General features: G+C 42.1%; 1 protein-coding gene across 1 annotated transcript in view; it reads right to left on the bottom strand.

The window, feature by feature from the left end:
* SLC24A3 (solute carrier family 24 member 3) overlaps positions 1–20,883 on the bottom strand; it is a 490,808-nt gene that overhangs the window by 169,650 nt on the left and 300,275 nt on the right. The gene's annotated exons all lie outside the window — the stretch shown is intronic.

The raw sequence follows: 20,883 nt of genomic DNA on the forward strand, positions 1-20,883 counted from the left end.
CCTACATACGGGTTGAACATGAAGAGGAAGTCTGGGCTGCAGCTGATCCCTGGCTTTCTCTTCTTGCTTAATCTGTGCGTAGGAGGAGAAAGTGAAGCCAGGGCTGATGGGTCCTCGAGGTCACATGTCACAACACCGCACGAGAGACCCAGGAAGAGCGAGTGTCGACACCACTGGGACAGTGCCAGCACGGGAGGAGAGTATGGTATAAGGTTTTTTATTTTATCAGGGCCAAAAGAGGAACATTTTTGTAACCCATGCACATGGTATAAAGAGCTGTAAACAATTATCTTGTTCAGATATTTAAATAAATTTTACCACTTCTTTTTGTGATACATGAAACCTAATTTTTTTGCCGATATCTGTGGGAAAATAAAGAATATATATTTCTCTTTTTCACATTTTCACATTTTTTTCAGTTTTTTTTTAAATAAAAAAGGACCACTAAAATACATTTTAAATATTATTCTACGTTCAGTAAGAATTATTTTTATGTATTGAATGCTTTTTTTAGCGACAGAGCTAGTAAGAGCAATTTGTATTGGCCTTGGCTTTTTTTTTTAAAATTCATTCATTTTTTTCCTTCTTTTTCCGTTCTGTGCAGAGACGGTAATAAACTGCCTGTGCTTTCTCTATGGGAAATCCAATTGTGTTAGAATGTCACTACAGAGTAGAATACACACCACCCAGAAATTTATAGTTTATGGGCAGTCTGGAAGTAGTTTAATTGCAATACAGTACAGACCAAAAGTTTGGACACGCCTTCTCATTTAAAGATTTTTCTGTATTTTCATGACTATGAAAATTGTAAATTCACACTGAAGGCATCAAAACTATGAATTAGCACATGTGGAATTATATACTTAACAAAAAAGTGTGAAACAACTGAAATTATGTCTTATATTCTAAGTTCTTCAAAGCAGCCACCTTTGCTTTGATGACTGCTTTGCACACTCTTGGCATTCTCTTGATGAGCTTCAAGAGGTAGTCACCGGGAATGGTTTTCACTTCACAGGTGTGCCATGTCAGGTTTAATAAGTGGGATTTCTAGCCATATAAATGGGGTTGGGACCATCAGTTGTGTTGAGCCGACGTCTGGTGGATAAACAGCTGATAGTCCTACTGAATAGACTGTTAGAATTTCTATTATGGAAAGAAAAAAGCAGCTAAGTAAAGAAAAACGAGTGCCCATCATTACTTTAAGAAATGAAGGTCAGTCAGTCCGAAAAATTGGGAAAACTTTGAAAGTGTCCCCAAGTGCAGTGGCAAAAACCATCAAGCGCTACAAAGAAACTGGCTCACATGAGGACCGCCCCAGGAAAGGAAGACCAAGAGTCACCTCTGCTTCTGAGGATATGTTTATCCGAGTCACCAGCCTCAGAAATCGCAGGTTAACAGCAGCTCAGATTAGAGACCAGGTCAATGCCACACAGAGTTCTAGCAGCAGACACATCTCTACAACAACTGTTAAGAGGAGACTTTGTGAAGCAGGCCTTCATGGTAAAATAGCTGCTAGGAAACCACTGCTAAGGACAGGCAACAAGCAGAAGAGACTTGTTTGGGCTAAAGAACACAAGGAATGGATATTAGACCAGTGTAAATCTGTGCTTTGGTCTGATGAGTCCAAATTTGAGATCTTTGGTTCCAACCACCGTGTCTTTGTGCGACGCAGAAAAGGTGAACGGATGGACTCTACAATGCCTGGTTCCCACCGTGAAGCATGGAGGAGGAGGTGTGATGGTGTGGGGGAGCTTTGCTGGTGACACTGTTGGGGATTTATTCAAAATTGAAGACATACTGAAACAGCATGGCTACCACAGCATCTTGCAGCGGCATGCTATTCCATCCGGTTTGCGTTTAGTTGGACCATCATTTATTTTTCAACAGGACAATGACCCCAAACACACCTCCAGGCTATGTAAGGGCTACTTGTCCAAGAAGGAGAGTGATGGGGTGCTAAGCCAGATGACCTGGCCTCCACAGTCACCAGACCTGAACCCAATCGAGATGGTTTGGGGTGAGCTGGACCGCAGAGTGAAGGCAAAAGGGCCAACAAGTGCTAAGCATCTCTGGGAACTCCTTCAAGATTGTTGGAAGACCATTTCCGATGACTACCTCTTGAAGCTCATCAAGAGAATGCCAAGAGTGTGCAAAGCAGTCATCAAAGCAAAAGGTGGCTACTTTGAAGAACCTAGAATATAAGACATATTTTCAGTTGTTTCACACTTTTTTGTTAAGTATATAATTCCACATATGTTAATTCATAATTTTGATGCCTTCATTGTGAATTTACAATTTTCATAGTCATGACATTACAGAAAAATCTTTAAATGAGAAGGTGTGTCCAAACTTTTGGTCTGTACTGTATATTGTCTACCCACAGCCAACACTAGGAGGAGCTTAGTGTATAAAGATGCATATAGATCCCCTTGAATTCAATAATAAATCATTCTTTAGTAAGTTTATAATATTTCCCAGGTTGGGACTGCAGCCAGCCAGAGATTTATCTGTTAAAGGGAACCTAACAGCTGATATATGCTGACCGATTCAGGGGCAGATTGTATCAGACAGTGGCTGTATGAACTCAGCCAGGTATGTCTAACACTGAAACAGTCCGGCATTGGAGATCTGTCCGACCCATGCTGGAGACTAGTTGGACAGATGGGTCCCCAGCAGCTTCTCTCTACCTTCTGCCCTGGATTGACAGGTCTTGCATACATGCAAATATAGGCGGATTTTAAAGTATGTTTCTCTCTATAACACTGCAGTATTTCAGAGTCAAACATCCCTGGCTAAGATCATACTGCCAGTGTCTGATACATGCTGTCCGTGGACTGGGAAGCATGATCAGCTGTCAGGTTACCTTTAAGTCTATGGGTAGAGTAAAGTAAAAGCAGGTAAAAAAGTAAAGTAAAGCAGGTAGGTCATTAAAAAAATAAGAAATGCCGACCCTTGAAATGATATATTGTGAAATTTCAAAGCAACATTGTTCTGAAAGGTTGACATTCACTTGAAGTAAAGGCTATACTTATATGTAATAAAAATAAAGATTATTGTATGTTATATGTATGCTCATGTTTCCCTTTTCCCCATTCATAGGAAAATATGTCCTATTAGATGGCAACTGAAGTGGGGAGGGGATGGTTTTTCACATAAATAGCATTTTAAAATATAATCATATTTCAGTAGACTGTATTGCATAAGGACGAACAATATATAAATGCGATGGCAGCTTTAACCTTTACTTTGAAAGGTTAGAAGTCATTCATACAAGTATCTACAGAATTTCATTTACTGGGATGTATCCCTTTGTCTGGAAAATAGAGACTAGAATTAAGAGTCTATTTTGTGGCAAACAAAGAAGAATCTTGTATTGTTGTATTAGCATCTTCTGACATTGTATCATCTCCTTATACTGAAGATTTGTGGCAGTCATCTTGGTTATTTTGACTATAGAAAAGTTTGCCTTTCTTTTATCTACAGCTTCCTACAATATAGCGTATTGGTTCTAACATTTGTTATTTGAAGGACACATTCAACACTTTGGAGGGAATCAGAATATTGGTATTTGCATATAGTGCTAGTGTAAGATACAATAAAAAAACGCTTTAATTTTGTATATGATCAGCTGAGCATTGGAGGACGCAAACGGCAAATTCATGGATCCATGCTTCCTTTAAGGGCACCTTGCAAACGAAAACCATTGATTGATTTGTTTGTCAAAATACTGCTGAGGAGAGCATGAGAGATCATATAATGGCTTATGCAGAAATAGATTTGCTATATTTAGGTCACATTCAAGGAAGGTTAGCGAATTCTGAGGTATTAGAGAAACAAAGGCTTTGTATCCCGCTGCCATCTTACCAACATTATCCTGATGTTCAGTTAGCAGGCCAGGTATGTAATGAATAGCAAGTGATACATAATTAAGTACCCCTATATTTTCACAGAAATAGATGATACGAGCCTTGGGAACAGTCTTTTCAACAGTTTTGAGGATACAAAAGCAATGATGACTGAGTGGGAGCTTTCATGTCCTTTACAAATATTTTCATCTATAGCCTATATTTCCCAAATAGCTAAAGAGGAACTTTAAATATTTCCAAAATTATCACAAAAAAGAATTATAATTTAAAGTGAATCCTTCAGTAGGATAAACCTTCCTAAGTCATCTATTTGGACATTTAGGGCATAGGAAGTTGAATAAAATGATACTATGATATCTGGGATCTGATGTCTTATTCCAGAGAAATCCATGTTTTATTGTATGTAAATAGTTTTACATATAAAAAATCTTCAGCGTTGAAAATAAGATGAATGAAAGTAAAACTTTGCCTTTATTTCTTCAATTAAAAAGCATCATAGCTTGCACATTGCAGAGAACTGAAAACCTACTCAAAAGTGAATATTCAGAATCCAAATCCGGAGACTTAAAATAATTTTATTGAATAATATTAAAAGCAAGGAGAAACTGACAACAAGGATCATAGACAAATATCATAATACAAAGATATATTAAATACATATTTGGAGGCACAGATCCCATGGCAGATGCATATATAAATAAATGGATAATATACCACCCCAAATAGTCCTCATAAAGTGCAAGTATATAAACAGACTATAAAGACTGAATAAAGTGCATAAGTGATATATAAAGGAGGGTATAAGTACCAGTATATCAGTGGTCCGTGACTCCCCAGGACTAAAGCTGCATCCAGGTCCGCAAGACGGAATCGCATGGACCAGGGATCTTCTGCATAACGCCCGCTCTCCTGTTAACGTGGGCATAACGCTACTCAGACAACACAGGGTGAGGGTAAAACAGTGTGGCAATGCTTTTTTGAACCATAAAACAGGCAGATAACACATAGAACAGTCCTAGCAAAATTTCCCCAAGATGGTGCACATTGCAGAGTCTCACCCTTCCGCAACCCGCAGATATTACGTCAGAGCTCCCAGGGTCGGCTACCCCACCTGTGGTACACACACAGAGAGGAGGTAATGACAAGAGTAGGAAGATGACAGTCAATTGAGTCCATATGAGGTACAAGGCCAGTTGACACAAGAGTCACAACCTGGCCTCTTCGAACATCTGCATGGAGACAGGCGACCAGCGTGTCCCAATCCTGGCTTTCTCCAAATATATCCATGGTCCAGCAATGGTCAATGGAGCAGATCTGTATTCCAACCGGAATCGAAAACCCCTAGGTTGTTTCCTGTAGAATGATAGATCCATGTCCCTCATGATGGTTCCATGATATTGGCTGCTGTCCTGTCACTGGTCTTTTATGTCTTGAAAATCATATAAAAACTAAACACCACAAAAAATACTAAAGGTAGCAAAAAGTTTATTGAAAATAATACAAACAACAAGAGGATAAAATAGGGATATGACAAAGTACACCAGTGGTGGATGGCTCCACAGAAACCAGACCAACAGTCAGACATATATAATAGTCAAAAAAAGAAGAAAGACACTCCCAGGCTCTAAGTAGTAAAGCATGTACATAATTAATGAAAGTATAAGGGAAGGCTGTAAACCGCCCCTAAAAATGAAAACCAACTAGAACCGTAGAGGTCTGAAGTGAAGGTAGAAATAATACCTGACTGAATGCTGGAGTTCTGTGATGGGGGACGGTGGCATCACAGAACTCCAGCATTCAGTCAGGTATTATTTCTACCTTCACTTCAGACCTCTACGGTTCTAGTTGGTTTTCATTTTTAGGGGCGGTTTACAGCCTTCCCTTATACTTTCATTAATTATGTACATGCTTTACTACTTAGAGCCTGGGAGTGTCTTTCTTCTTTTTTTGACTATTATATATGTCTGACTGTTGGTCTGGTTTCTGTGGAGCCATCCACCACTGGTGTACTTTGTCATATCCCTATTTTATCCTCTTGTTGTTTGTATTATTTTCAATAAACTTTTTGCTACCTTTAGTATTTTTTGTGGTGTTTAGTTTTTATATGATTTTCTACTAAATCCTGGCACTGTCAGTGACTCTTTCTGCACTATCCTTTTACATTGGTTTAGGGTGCAGGCCTTGTACTTTTTGATTGTCTTTTATGTCTTGGCAGAATCTCTGGCTGTCTCTCTCCCCCAGTCTCTTTATACAGAGGCATGTAACCTATTTTTAGATTTACCCAGTGTCCTTCAGTCCAGCATCAAGATAAAGGGAACAATGATGATGAGATCAAGTAGTATTACTTGATTATTTAATTTATTTGCACAGTTTTTCCCTCTCTGCTTTCGAAGTCAACAAACTGGCTCCATAATACAATGCATAATTAGCATATCAGCAAACATCACTAGTCATCAAAGATAAGCTCACACTATGTTATATGAAATATCAGCTTACAAGTCACTATTACAGGCTTACACAAGCAAAAGTATAGATAACAGCATATTCTTCTTGGTTTGCTAAAAATAGTCATCTGGGTAATTGAGATATAATCTGGTTTCTTCACAACATCACTCAGGACTCCTTCTGGCCTCTGCTTAGCGGTGTTCTAAGGTGTTATCCAAGCATACTCATGTGCCAACCAAGTGTCTTCAGCGTGCTCAAAAATATTTTGAGTCTCCGAGCCTGCATGCCTCGTTGCTATTCGACCCCCACAACACATGCAGGGATTAAGCAATTCTTGCAGGCACGGGGACTCAAACATATTTTTCAAGTACGACAAAGACACTCGGTTAGCACACAAGCATGTTCGGATGCCTTATCAGAGCACATTCGCTCATCACTAAAGCCGAGCCTTACTGCGATCTTTGGGAGGCAGAATGAACAAATCAACAGCAGGCTGAGAATTGCTTTATTTATGTTTCATGCCATTCACCATGGGATACAAGTGATTAGGTGACTTTATTCTTCGGGCTGGTGTGACTACCGCGATACTAGATTTATTTATTTTTTTTAGGTCTGGCTGCTGCCACATCCTAAAAAATACTTTTTTTGCATCATCATATTTTGAGAGCTAAAATATTTCTATATTTCTGTTGACAGATTCATGTGACAGGTTGTTTTTTTGAAGGACGAGTTAACGTTTTTATTGGTACCATTTTCGGGCACATAATATTTTTTGATCGTTTTTATTCAGATTTTTAGGAGGCAGAATGAACAAAAACCAACAATTCAGGAATTGTTTTTTTTGTTTTTTTAAATATCATATACTGTGTGGTATAATTGATAAAGCAGTTTTATTCTTCGGGTCAGTTCGAATACAGTGATACCACATTTATATCATTTTTCATGTTTTGCCAATTTATACAATTTAAACAATTTTATAAAAGAAAGAATTGTTATTTTTCTGCTGAGGGAGCTGTATAGTGGCTTGGTTTTTTGTGGGAGAAGATGACGTCTTCAGTGATACCATTTACAACAATCGCGTTGTGCCGATCGGCACAGAGAGCGAGCTTCCTCTGCTAAGCTTATCAATGTCGCTGTCACTATTAAGAAAGATCTTGGTTGAAATCTAAATGTGACATACATGTTACATAAATGTTAATGCATCATGCCAGTGTTTTTTTTAAATAAGTTTACCGCTGGAGTGGTGCTTCTAATCTAAGGTCCTCCTAAACCCTACTGATATACTCACCTGTCGCCGACTTGACCATTTATCACCATTGCTCCCATCAGTCTCAGACAGGTTGTGATCTGTCGGATCGCTCCAGTGTTTGCTGGCGCGAGCCGGAGATCACTCTTCAATGTAAGTTCATGAGAGCCTCGTTCTGGTTCTCATAAACTTTCATTGAGAGCTTGCGATGTAACTTGTGACAGTCAGATCTGCAGTCACAAGATGGCGCTGTGGGATCAGGATGGTGCTGAAAAATGAAGACGCTGCAGGGTGAGTGTAAGGTAAATCATACAACACGGCACTTCCGGTGGGTGCTCAAGTAGGATCCTATCCCATAAATATTCTATCGGTGCCACTCCGCCGCCTAATAAGATGACTCCTGATTGTATACCATTTGTCCATGCCTTTCATTTATGAGTATATAAAATCCATAGATCTACACGTGTATTCTGGACTGTTTTTAAGTGATTTTTTTCATCTACTGAATTTGCATGAGTCCCGGATATCTCCTGTTTTTTTTTCACACCATTGTAATACTGCCGGCCATTCTGTGGCTCAATTAAAATATCAGATCATTGAACAGATCAATCAACCCAAATGGTGAGGAGATTTCTTTCCTCTGGACAGTGGACAAAAAAAGTTTTGTCTTTGAGTTCCTTCTGTTGAGTATAACGGTCAGTGGAAGTTCTGATGTGATCCGACCATGGAAAATAAACAGTATATGTTATTACAGCAGAAAATGGGTTACTTATGACATAGACCTGTTCTGACAACTCAGGAAAGGTGAAGACGTTCAGTTCAGTCTGTTCTAAAATTCTAGTTATTTAAACCCTAAGTGACAGCTAAATGGCTTTGATCACTTCCCTAATTTATAATTGTCCTTTTCTATTGTTAAGTACACCTCATGGATGTTATTAGTCTGTCTGTCTCTTTGATGTTCATATCTCCGACATTTCAGCAAGTTCCAAGTGTTGAATGTTCTTTTCAAGTGTTTATATTGTGAAAAACCTACTATTGGTCATCGGATTGACAGATCGATACTGCATATGCCAGATATTTATTCCTTCTGAATTAATTCAATCAGCTAATTTAAGCAGATATGTCACCAGATTTCACAATACAAACAGCCACTAACTAAATTTCTCAGCCCCAAAGAGGCTGGTGTACTTACATTGAAAATTCATATCAGAATGGCTATATATTTTTTACCTGATATTAAAAAGAGAGAGTCTTTGGGCTCCCTGGGATTATTTTGGGGTTCAATATAATAGTTAATCTATATACACTCACCGGCCACTTTATTAGGTACACCATGCTAGTAACGGGTTGGACCCCCTTTTGCCTTCAGAACTGCCTCAATTCTTCGTGGCATAGATTCAACAAGGTGCTGGAAGCATTCCTCAGAGATTTTGGTCCATATTGACATGATGGCATCACACAGTTGCCGCAGATTTGTCGGCTGCACATCCCAAAGATGCTCCATACAAGGCAGGATGGATCCATGCTTTCATGTTGTTTACGCCAAATTCTGACCCTACCATCCGAATGTCGCAGCAGAAATCGAGACTCATCAGACCAAGCAACGTTTTTCCAATCTTCTACTGTCCAATTTCGATGAGCTTGTACAAATTGTAGCCTCAGTTTCCTGTTCTTAGCTGAAAGGAGTGGTACCCGGTGTGGTCTTCTGCTGCTGTAGCCCATCTGCCTCAAAGTTCGACGCACTGTGCGTTCAGAGATGCTCTTAGGCCTACCTTGGTTGTAACGGGTGGCGATTTGAGTCACTGTTGCCTTTCTATCAGCTCGAACCAGTCTGCCCATTCTCCTCTGACCTCTGGCATCAACAAGGCATTTCCGCCCACAGAACTGCCGCTCACTGGATTTTTTTTCTTTTTCGGACCATTCTCTGTAAACCCTAGAGATGGTTGTGCGTGAAAATCCCAGTAGATCAGCAGTCTCTGAAATACTCAGACCAGCCCTTCTGGCACCAACAACCATGCCACGTTCAAAGGCACTCAAATCACCTTTCTTCCCCATACTGATGCTCGGTTTGAACTGCAGGAGATTGTCTTGACCATGTCTACATGCCTAAATGCACTGAGTTGCCGCCATGTGATTGGCTGATTAGAAATTAAGTGTTAACAAGAAGTTGGTCAGGTGTACCTAATAAAGTGGCCAGTGAGTGTATATAATTGTCTAAGGGGTACTTCCGTCTTTCTGTCTGTCCTTCTGTCTGCAACTTCTGTCACGGAAATCCCGCGTCACTGATTGGTCTCGCCAGCTGCCTGTCATGGCTGCCGCGACCAATCAGCGATGGGCACAGTCAGATTAGTCCCTCCCTACTCCCCTGCAGTCAGTGCCCGGCGCCCGCATACTCCCCTCCAGTCACCGCTCACACAGGGTTAATGCCAGCGGTAATGGACCGCATTATGCCGCGGGTAATGCACTCCGTTACCGCTACTATTAACCCTGTGTGTCCCCAACTTTTTACTATTGATGGTGTGTATGCAGCATCAATAGTAAAAAGATCTAATGTTGCAAATAATAATAATTAAAAAAAAAGGTTATTCTCACCTTCTGACGTCGCGGCTGTCCTTGGCAGTGCAAGCGGCAGGTTCCGGTGTCAAGGATGTGAGAAGGACCTGCCATGATGTCCCGGTCATGTGACCACGATGTCATCACAGGTCCTGCTCTCATACCAACCCTGGGACCGGAAGCTACCGCGTGCACTGAACACAGGCGCCAGGACATCAAGGGGCCTTCGGAAGGTGAGTATATGTTTATTTTTTATTTTAAGTCTTTTTAATCACGCATATAGTGCCCACATTGCTATATACTATGTGGGCTGTGTTACATACTGCGTGGGCTCTGTTATATACTACATCTCTGCCATATACTATGTAGCTGGGCAATATACAATGTGACTGTCCAATATACTACGTGGCTGTGCAATATACTACATGGCTGTGCAATATACTACGTGCTCTGTGTTATATACTACGTAGCTGTGCAATATACTATGTGGCTGTGTCGGTTCTGTTATACACTACGTTGACTGTGCAATATACTACATGGCTCTGTTATATACTACGTGGCTGTGCAATATACTACATAGCTATGCAATATACTATGTGCCTCTACAATATACTATGTGGCTATGTTATATACTACGTGGCTCTGCTATATACTACGTCACTGACCAATATACTACATAGCTGTGCAATACACTACGTAGCTGTGCAATACACTACGTGACTGTGTGACTGTGTTATATACTACGTGGCTGTGCAATATACAACGTGCCTGTGCAATATACTACGTGGCTATGTTATATACTACGTGGCTCTGCTATATACTACGTCACTGACCAATATACTACATAGCTGTGCAATACACTACGTAGCTGTGCAATACACTACGTGACTGTGTAATATACTACGTGGCTGTGCAATATACTATGTGCCTGTGCAATATACTACGTGGCTCTACAATATACTACGTGGCTCTGCTATATACTACGTGGCCGACCAATATACTACATACCTGTGCAATACACTACGTGGCTCTGCTATATACTACGTACGCTGTGTTACATACTACGTAGCTTTGTTATATACTACGTAGCTATGTTATATACCATGTCCGTTGTGTTTTATACTATGTCACTGTGAAATATAGTACGTAGCCTGTGCTATATACTACCTACATATTCTAGAATACCCGATACGTTAGAATCGGGCCACCATCTAGTTTACTCATAATTCTCATCATTCTTCTATCCGATGTCCTGTCCTATGTCTCTAGTCTGTATTTGTCTTCGGCCTAGATGTTGTGGCAATAGTCTTCCAATTATTAGACCTTATGGGTTGCTTTTACTTAGTGTAATGTACAGTATATTGGACCTTCCAATAATATATTGGTATAGTATGCTGCTATGTTCAATTATTGAAGCAAAAAGAAAAAAAAAAGAAAAAAGTGAAAAATTAAGGGACTTGAATGTATAAGGTCAAACATTTTATAGCACTGTAAAGAAGTAATTTGTCATACTATTCGTATGTGTATGTTTTGTAAGATTATTTTCTGGTAATTATCTTTAAAAACTTTTCAATAAAAATTATAGTTGAAAAAAGAGAGTCTGTTTAATTTCATATCAGGCAGAAAAACTGTTAAAGGATTATACAGCCATCCACCAGGTCTAATGCTGCGTTCATATGCAATGGTCATGCTGCGGCTTTAACCTACAGCAGCCCTGTGCCGCTTGGGTCTGTCCACTGTTTCCCTGTACAATTACCTACAGTAATCTTCTAATCTTGCAGGGAAACAGCAGTTACATTTGCAAAACAATTGCTTCCCTGCAAGATTAAGCAATTGTGCAGGAAAACAGTAGAAAGACTATAGCAGTAAATGCTTCACCTTGATCACTGAGTGTGAAAGCAGTGGGGAGTTCTATTTATTATTTATTTACGGAGTTTGTAAAGTCTAGTGATAGATACGCTTTAATTCTTTAAAGGGAATGTGTCATCAGAAAATGACAAATTGCATAACTCAAGTTGTTGTGTTAAGGCCCCGTCTCACTTAGCGACGCTAAAGCGATCCCGACAACGATACGACCTGTCAGGGATCGTTGCTGCATCGCTATGGGTCACTGGTGAGATGTCAAACAGTGAGATCTCCAACGATCGCAGCTGCGATCTCACTGTTTGACATCTCACCAGCGACCTGTAGCGACCTGTACAACGATGTCACATGGGAGCTATTATGACGATTCAGTGTCTGAGTCGTCAACGAGGTCCTTGGTAAGGTGTCAAACACAGCGATGTGTGCTACCCAGCGGGACCTCAACGATCAAAAAAAGGTCCAGGCCATTCCGACACGACCAGCGATCTCACAGCAGGGGCCTGGTCGCTGCTACGTGTCACACATAGCGAGATCGCTACTGAGGTCGCTGTTGCGTCACAAAACTTGTGACTCAGCAGCGATCTCGCTAGCGATCTCGCTTAGTGAGACGGGGGCTTTAAACGTATTTTTTATTTTTTCCAACATTTTCTTTTTAGCAATCTGTATTAATGATAAAAAGAAAGACATCTTAGAATGTTAACTGGGATCACTGGGGCTTTTTAGACTTGAAGGCGAACCTGTCAGCTGGATTGTGCTCAGTAAACTACACACAGTGTCAGGTTGGCGAGGTTATACTGATTAAAATGATACCTGGGTGATGAAATCCGTCTTGTGGTTGTTGTTTAATCTTTATTTGCAATTTCAGATAATGAGATTCTCGTGCTTCGGGGCGGCCTGTGGGTGGGGGGCTTTATGTGGTGCTCTGCTTACATATGCATGTTTATGGGCTTATGACAGGTCACTGATCCTTCAGTGACCTGCACCCTATTTTACATACTGCATAGTAAATTGCATGAAAAAAAAAAGTTGACATTCATTACACACACAGCGGCGCCTGCGCTGTAGCATGATCAAATGGATAATATGCCTATATGCATTTATTATTTAGGCATATAGTATTGTGGAGAGAAAAAATATAGATTTTCATCTAAATTGCGCAGACGGCCATGTCTGCACGGTAGCATCTAATGCATCCCAATAGATGCTACTGTGCAGGCACCGCCGCCGGTGACATATTGATGGAGCCTATTTTTTTTCCCCCTAGCAAAATGGCACTGACGCCTGAGCAGTAGCATCTATCGGAACACGGCGCCATTTTGATTAAAGTATATATATATATTTTTCTGACCACAATACTATATGACTAAATAATAAATGCATATAGGCATATTACCCATTGTATCATACTACAGCGCAGGCGCCACCGCCTACGTAATGAATGTTAACTTTTTTTTCACATAATATTCTATGCAGCATGTAAAATAGGGGGCAGGTCACTGAAGGATCACTGACCTGTCATAAGCCCATAAACGTGCATATGTAAGCAGGGCACCACAAAAAGCCCCCACTCACAGGCTGCCCCGAAGCACGAGATTTCAATAACCCAGGTGTCATTTGAATCAGTATAACATCGCCAACCTGACTGTCTCTGTGGTTTACTGAGCACAATCCTGCTGACAGGTTCCCTTTAACTTCCTATAGTTTCAGGAAATAATATATGTACATGGCCACAATGGTCAGAAGCCTCAAATGAGCCTATGCAAAGGTGATTGTAAAGGGAGGGGGAGAAAGGAGAGCTGTGACAATGTCTATAGTGATTGGTGTATCCTGTTATCAGCTGTGTATAGAGGTGTTACCAGGCATTGCAATCCTGCCTGTGATATGGAACCTTGCTGTAAACTCTTCCTAAAAGAACAGGAAGTATGAATAAAAAAAGAACTAGTGGCTTGTGTGAAAATTGCAGGATTAATTATTTATTTATTCATTTTTTAACCCCTTAACCCCACGGAGCTTTTTTCGGTTTTGCGTTTTCGTTTTTCGCTCCCCTTCTTCCCAGAGCCATAACTTTTTTATTTTTCTGCAATTTGGCTATGTGAGGGCTTGTTTGTTGTGGGACGAGTTGTACTTTTGAACGGCACCATTCGTTTTACCATGTCGTGTACTAGAAAATGGGAAAAAAATTCCAAGTGCGGTGAAATTGCAAAAAAAGTGCAATTCACACTTGTTTTTTGTTTGGCTTTTTTTTTACTAGGTTCACTAAATGCTAAAACTGACCTGCAATTATGATTCTCCAGGTCATTTCGAGTTCATAGACACCAAGCATGCCTAGCTTCTTTTTTATCTAATTGGTGAAAAAAAATTCCAAAGTTTGTAAAAAAAAAAAAAAAAAAGCGCCATTTTCCAATATCCTTAGCTTCTCCATTTTTCGGGATCTCGGGTCTGGTGAGATCGCCCATTATTGCATTTTAATGCAATGTCGCAGCAACCAAAAAAATGTAATTTGGGCATTTTAACTTTTTTTTCTCGCTACGCAGTTTACAATCAGGCTAATTCTTTTTTTATTGATAGACCGGGCGATTCTGAACGCGGCAATACCAAATATGTGTATGTTTTATTTTTATCGCAGGTATGCAGGTTAAAACAGATATATTAATTGTGTTCAATTGTTTTTGTTTCTCGTTTGGTTATTGAAATTATTTTTGGCTTTTTTTTCATGGTACATGGAACCTAATTTTTATGTCACTTTTATATTCAGTTTTTTGTCACTATTCTGCCTTTCACATTTTTTCAGACTAAAAAGGGCCACTAAAATACATTTTAATTGTATTGCCCTTTCTGTTACAATTATATTTATATATTTTATATATATATTTATAAACAGGACATATGCTTTTTTCATCAAGTGCGGGCGCTAATACAGCAGTTTAGAATTCCAGTGAATGTTTTATTTTTTTATTTAACTTTTTTCAATTACCGTATTTTTCTTTTATTTCTTTACTTTTCATTTAACTTTTACATTGGGCCCCCCAAGATCATAAACGGCTTTGAGGGGCAATAAAACATTAAAATACAATGAATTTAATTGATTATTTCCCCTGTAATATGGCAAGTGTATTAGGCCCAGTTACAAGACACATTAAGCCTCTCGTCTGCCTATGACGGGAGAAGGAAGCACTGTAAGTGCGCTGTGTATTCAACAATCTGTAAGACAAAGATGATACTAATAGAAATGAGTGAAACAATTTAACGCAAATAAACTTTGTGGTGAATTTGAAAGAGTCAATTGAACTTGGTGAATTTGAATAAATTACGATTCAGTTCAGCCATTTTACGCACTGCATCAGTCAGACAAGCTTCATATGAACTTGGGCGCAGTGAGGTGGGATTCCAACAATGTTTTGGAGGTTGTAGATGACATGGAATAGCACAACCAATCAGGATCAAAACCTGTATACTGTAAATGCAGAAGTAAGAAATGTAGCAGCGATTTTATGGTGAATCTGGATAGTGAGAGGACATCACAGCTCACAGCTAAGCCATAGAGATAGGGAGAGAAAACCATAAAATATTGAATAAACTGTGCAGATAGTATGTGACAACACAACAGTGAACCATCCATTTACCCATAGCCAAATATGTTAACCCCTTCCCGACCTGTGATGCCACGTAGGCATCATGAAAGTCGGTGCCAATCCGTCCTGTGACGCCTATGTGGTGTCATGGCAGGATTGCGTTCCTGCAGGTCGGGTGAACGGGTAAACTGAAATGTCAGCTGACCTGCAGGTACAGGGGGACTTGTACTTGAGACCAGGGAGGGTGACTTTGCCCCCCCATGGCTATGATGGCTTCTGGTGATCTTTTTGTCACCCCCCCAGATCTGATTGGAGCTAGCGCCCATGTGTCTGCTTGCTGCCTTGCCACCTACTCACCGTGATCGCCTCCGCCATCGCCGCTGCCAGGTACTCCCCTCTGCTGCCCTCCGCTACCCCACCATTCGATTCCACGCCTCCGACCTCTACTCCCTCCCCCCTGCCCTGGTAATCACCCCCTGATCACCCCCCTGCTGCTGCTGCTGGCTTCAACTCCTCCATCTCCATCTGCTGCTGCATCTCCTCAGCCCCCTGCGCCTGACATCCCCCTCCTGCCCCCGGTGATCACCTCCTGCCCCTGTGATCACCCCAATCACTCCCTGCCCCCCTGATCACCCCCTGCCCCCCTGATTCTCCCTTGCCCCCTTGATCACCCCCTGCCCCGTTGATCTCACCCCTGCCATGCTGATCTCCCCCTGCCCCGCTGATCTCCCCCTGCCCTGCTGAACTCCCCGCTGCGCCACTGATCTTCCCCTTGCCCCACAGATCACCCCCTGCCTCACTGATCTCTCCCCTGCCCCGCTTAATTCCCCCTGCCCTTATGATCTCCCCCTGCCCTGCGGATCACCCCCTGCCCCACAGATCGCCCGCCTGCCCCGATGATCTCCCCCCTGCCCCACTGATCTCTCCCCTGCCCCACTGATCTCCCCCCGCCTCACAGATCGCTCCCTGCCCTGCGGATCTCCCCCTGCCCTGTGGATCGCCCCCTACCCTGTGAATCGCCCTCTGCCCTGCTGATCTCCTCCCTGCCCTGCAGATCTCCCCCCTGTCCTGCTGATCTCCCCCCTGCCCTACGGATTGCCCTCTGCCCTGCAGATCCACCCTCCTGCCCCGCAGATCTCCCCCCTGTCCTGCTGATCTCTCCCCTGCCCTGTGGATCACCCCCTGCCCTGTGGATCGCCCCCCTGCCCTGCTGATCTCCCCCCTGCCCCGATGATCTGCCCCTACCCTGCGGAGAGCCCTCTGCTTCGCTGATCTCCCCCCTGCCCCGCAGATCTCCCTCCTGTCCTGCTGATCTCCCCGCTGCCCTGCGGATCACCCCCTGCCCTGTGGATCTCCACCCTGTCTTGCTGATCTTCCCCCTGCCCTGCGGATCACCCCCTGCCCTGCGGAACGCCCCCCCTGCCCTGCTGATCTCCCCCCTGCCCCGATGATCTACCCCCTACCCCGGTGATCGCCCCCTGCCCTGCGGATCTCTCCTCACCCCACTGATCTTCCCCCTGCCCCGGTGATCTCCCCCTACCCTGTTGATCACCCTCCTGCCCCAGTGATCACCCCCTCCCACCCCAATTTTCCCATTAGGGTTAGAGTTGGGCTAAAGTGAGTTGGGCTAAAGTTAGGGTTGGGTTTAGGGTTAGGGTTGGGTTTAGGGTTGGAGTTAGGGTTATATTTGTGGTTAGGGTTGAGATTAGGGTTAGGGGTGTGTTGGGGTTAGGGTTGGAGTTAGAATTGGGAGGTTTCCACTGTTTAGGCACATCCGGGGCTCTCCAAACACGACATGATGCCCGCAGACCATTCCATCAAAGTCTGAATTCTAAAACATCACTACTTCCCTTCCTAGCCCTGATGTGTGCCCAAACAGTGGTTCCCAGCCACATATGGGGTACCAGCATATTCAGGACAAACTGGACAACAACTTTTGGGGTCCAATTTCTCCTGTTGCCCTTGTGAAAATAAAAAAATTGCGAGCTAAAAAATTATTTTTGAGGAAATTTTTTTTTTATTTTCACGGCTCTGCGTTATAAACTTCTGTGAAGCACTTGGGGGTTCAAAGTGCTCACCACACATCTAAATAAGTTCCTTGGGGGGTCTAGTTTCCAAAATGGGGTCACTTGTGGGGGAGCTCCAATGTTTAGGCGAGCAGGGACTCTCCAAACTCAACATGGTGTCCGCTAACGACTGGAGCTAATTTTTCATTCAAAAAGTCAAATGGCGCTCCTTCCCTTCCGAGTCCTGCCGTGCGCCTAAACAGTGGTATATGACCACATTTGAGGTATCGGTGTACTCAGGTGAAATTGCCCAACAAATTTTAGGATCCATTTTATGCTGTTGCCCATGTGAAAATAAAAAAAATTGAGGCTAAATGAAAATTTTTGTGAAAAAAAATTACTTTTTCATTTTTACGGATCAATTTGTGAAGAACCTGAGGGTTCCAAGTGCTCACTATGCATCTAGATAAGTTCCTTGGGGGGTCTAGTTTCCAAAATGGGGTCTCTTGTGGGTGGTTCCAATGTTTAGGCACACAGGGGCTCTCCAAATGCGACATGGTGTCCACTAACGATCGGAGCTAATTTTTTATTCAAAAAGTCAAATGGCGCTCCTTCCCTTCCGATCCCTGCTGTGCGCCCACACAGTGGTTTATGACCACATATGAGGTATTGATGTACTCAGGAGAAATTGGCCGTGCGCCCAAACTGAGGTTCCCACCCACATATGGGGCATCAGCTTACTCAGGACAAATTGGACAACAACTTTTGGGGTCCACTTTCTCATTTTACCCTTAGGAAAATAAAAAAAATTGTTGCTAAAAGATCATTTTTGTGACTAAAAAGTTAAATGTTAATTTTTTCCTTCCATGTTGCTTCTGCTGCTGTGAAACACCTGAAGGGTTAATAAACTTTTTGAATGTGGTTTTGAGCACCTTGAGGGGTGCAGTTTTTAGCATGGTGTCACTTTTGGGTATTTTCAGCCAGATAGAACCCTCAAACTGACTTCAAATGTGAGGTGGTCCCTAAAAAAATGGTTTTGTAAATTTTGTTGTAAAAATGAGAAATTGCGGGTCAATTTTTAACCCTTATAACTTCCTAAAAAGAAAAAAATGGTTTCCACAATTGTGCTGATGTAAAGTAAACATGTGGGAAATGTTATTTATTAACTATTTTGTGTCACATAACTCTCTGGTTTAACAGAATAAAAATTCAAAATTTGAAAATTGCAAAATTTTTGCCAAATTTCCAATTTTTTCACAAATAAACGCAAAAATTATCGACCTAAATTTACCACTAACATGAAGCTCAACATGTCACGTAAAAGTAATCTCAAAATCGCTAGGATCCGTTGAAGCATTCCTGAGTTATTACCTCATAAAGGGACACTGATCAGAATTGCAAAAAATGGCCAGGTCATTATGGTCATGAGGCTGGGTCATGAAGGGGTTAAAGTCACATTATTCATGTTAAATAGTCTTAAGGCGCTGACAGACATTAAAGTGTTCTACACATCTTTCAGGGCAATATGAAGCTTTGCCGTAGTAACATTTTTGTGGATAATCATTTTTTTTTTTAAATAAGGTAAAGCTGTAAAATTTGAATTTTAATCATCTCTAGTAACAAGCCGTCTCTGCCTTCTCTCTGCTCCTGCAGCCGCATGATCTCTGTCCAACTGCTGGCAATGCAAGAAGGTTCTAAAATTACTTTGCATAGTCATATGAAGGCCAGACCAATGGTTAAAGGGAATCTGTCAGGAGTTGTTGCTATGTAATCTGAAGTCAGCAGGAGACAGAGGCTGAGACACAGAATTCAGGGATGTGTCACTTAACCTGCGTGCTGTTGTTTACTAACTGTGAAGGATTTATCACTGGGAGATTTACATTGATGGACTAGTTGGACAATACCCCCTCCTGTGACAAACACCTCATTGTGTATGGGTTTTGTATACTGAGAGCCTGGTGTGGGCGGGGTCAGCTTTCTCAGCTCTGCTTCATTCTAAATCTAAAAGCTTTGATTGTGTCAGAACGGCTGCACCCAGTAAACTAAGCGATAAGTAGATCATTGGATTCAGCTTCTCTATCTACATTACGCTGATCTCAGATGAGGTGGCAAAAACCTGCTGACAGATTCCCTTTAAGATGTTGGGCGGTCTTATAGTAGTTAAAACACCTATCACTTTTTTTTTACGAATAGCACTGTAGTCAAGATTGTGATAAGACCAATAACAATTTTGTAGTTAAAAGCTAGTGATGAGTAGTGTTGAGCGATACCGTCCGATACTCGAAAGTATCGGTATCGGAAAGTATCGGCCGATACCGGCAAAGTATCGGATCCAATCCGATACCGATACCCGATACCAATACAAGTCAATGGGACTCATGTATCGGACGGTATTCCTGATGGTTCCCAGGGTCTGAAGGAGAGGAAACTCTCCTTCAGGCCCTGGGAACCATATAAATGTGTAAAAGAAAGAATTAAAATAAAAAATATCGCTATACTCACCTCTCCGACGCAGCCGGGACTTCAGCGAGGGAACCGGCAGCGTTGTTTGTTTAAAATTCGCGCTTTTACTTGGTTACGTGAAGTCCCGGCTTGTGATTGGTCAGGTCGGCCATGTTGCCAGGACGCGGACCAATCACAGCAAGCCGTGACGTAATTTCGTCACGGCTTGCTGTGATTGGTCCGCGTCCCGGCAACATGGCGCCGTGACCAATCATAAGCCGGGACGTCACTGGAGGCTGGACACGCGAGCTTTTTAAAAAGCGCGCAAGTCCAGCCTCCCGTGACGTCACGGCTTGTGATTGGTTAATGGCGGCCATGTTGCCGGGACGCGGACCAATCACAGCAAGCCGTGACGTAATTTCGTCACGGCTTGCTGTGATTGGTCCGCGTCCCGGCAACATGGCCGACCTGACCAATCACAAGCCGGGACTTCACGTAACCAAGTAAAAGCGCGAATTTTAAACAAACAACGCTGCCGGTTCCCTCGCTGAAGTCCCGGCTGCGTCGGAGAGGTGAGTATAGCGATATTTTTTATTTTAATTCTTTCTTTTACACATTTTTACACACATTTTTACATTAATGTTGTTTCGATACCGATACCCGATACCACAAAAATATCGGATCTCGGTATCGGAATTCCGATACAGCAAGTATCGGCCGATACCCGATACTTGCAGTATCGGAATGCTCAACACTAGTGATGAGTGAATATACTCGTTACTCGAGATTTCCCGAGCACGCTCGGGTGTCCTCCAAGTATTTTTTGGTGCTCGGAGATTTCGTTTTCAACGCCTCAGCCGAATGATTTAAAGCTATTAGCCAGGCTAAGT

Source organism: Ranitomeya variabilis, chromosome 2 (genome assembly GCF_051348905.1).
Source record: "Ranitomeya variabilis isolate aRanVar5 chromosome 2, aRanVar5.hap1, whole genome shotgun sequence".
In the NCBI taxonomy this organism is placed as follows: domain Eukaryota; kingdom Metazoa; phylum Chordata; class Amphibia; order Anura; family Dendrobatidae; genus Ranitomeya; species Ranitomeya variabilis.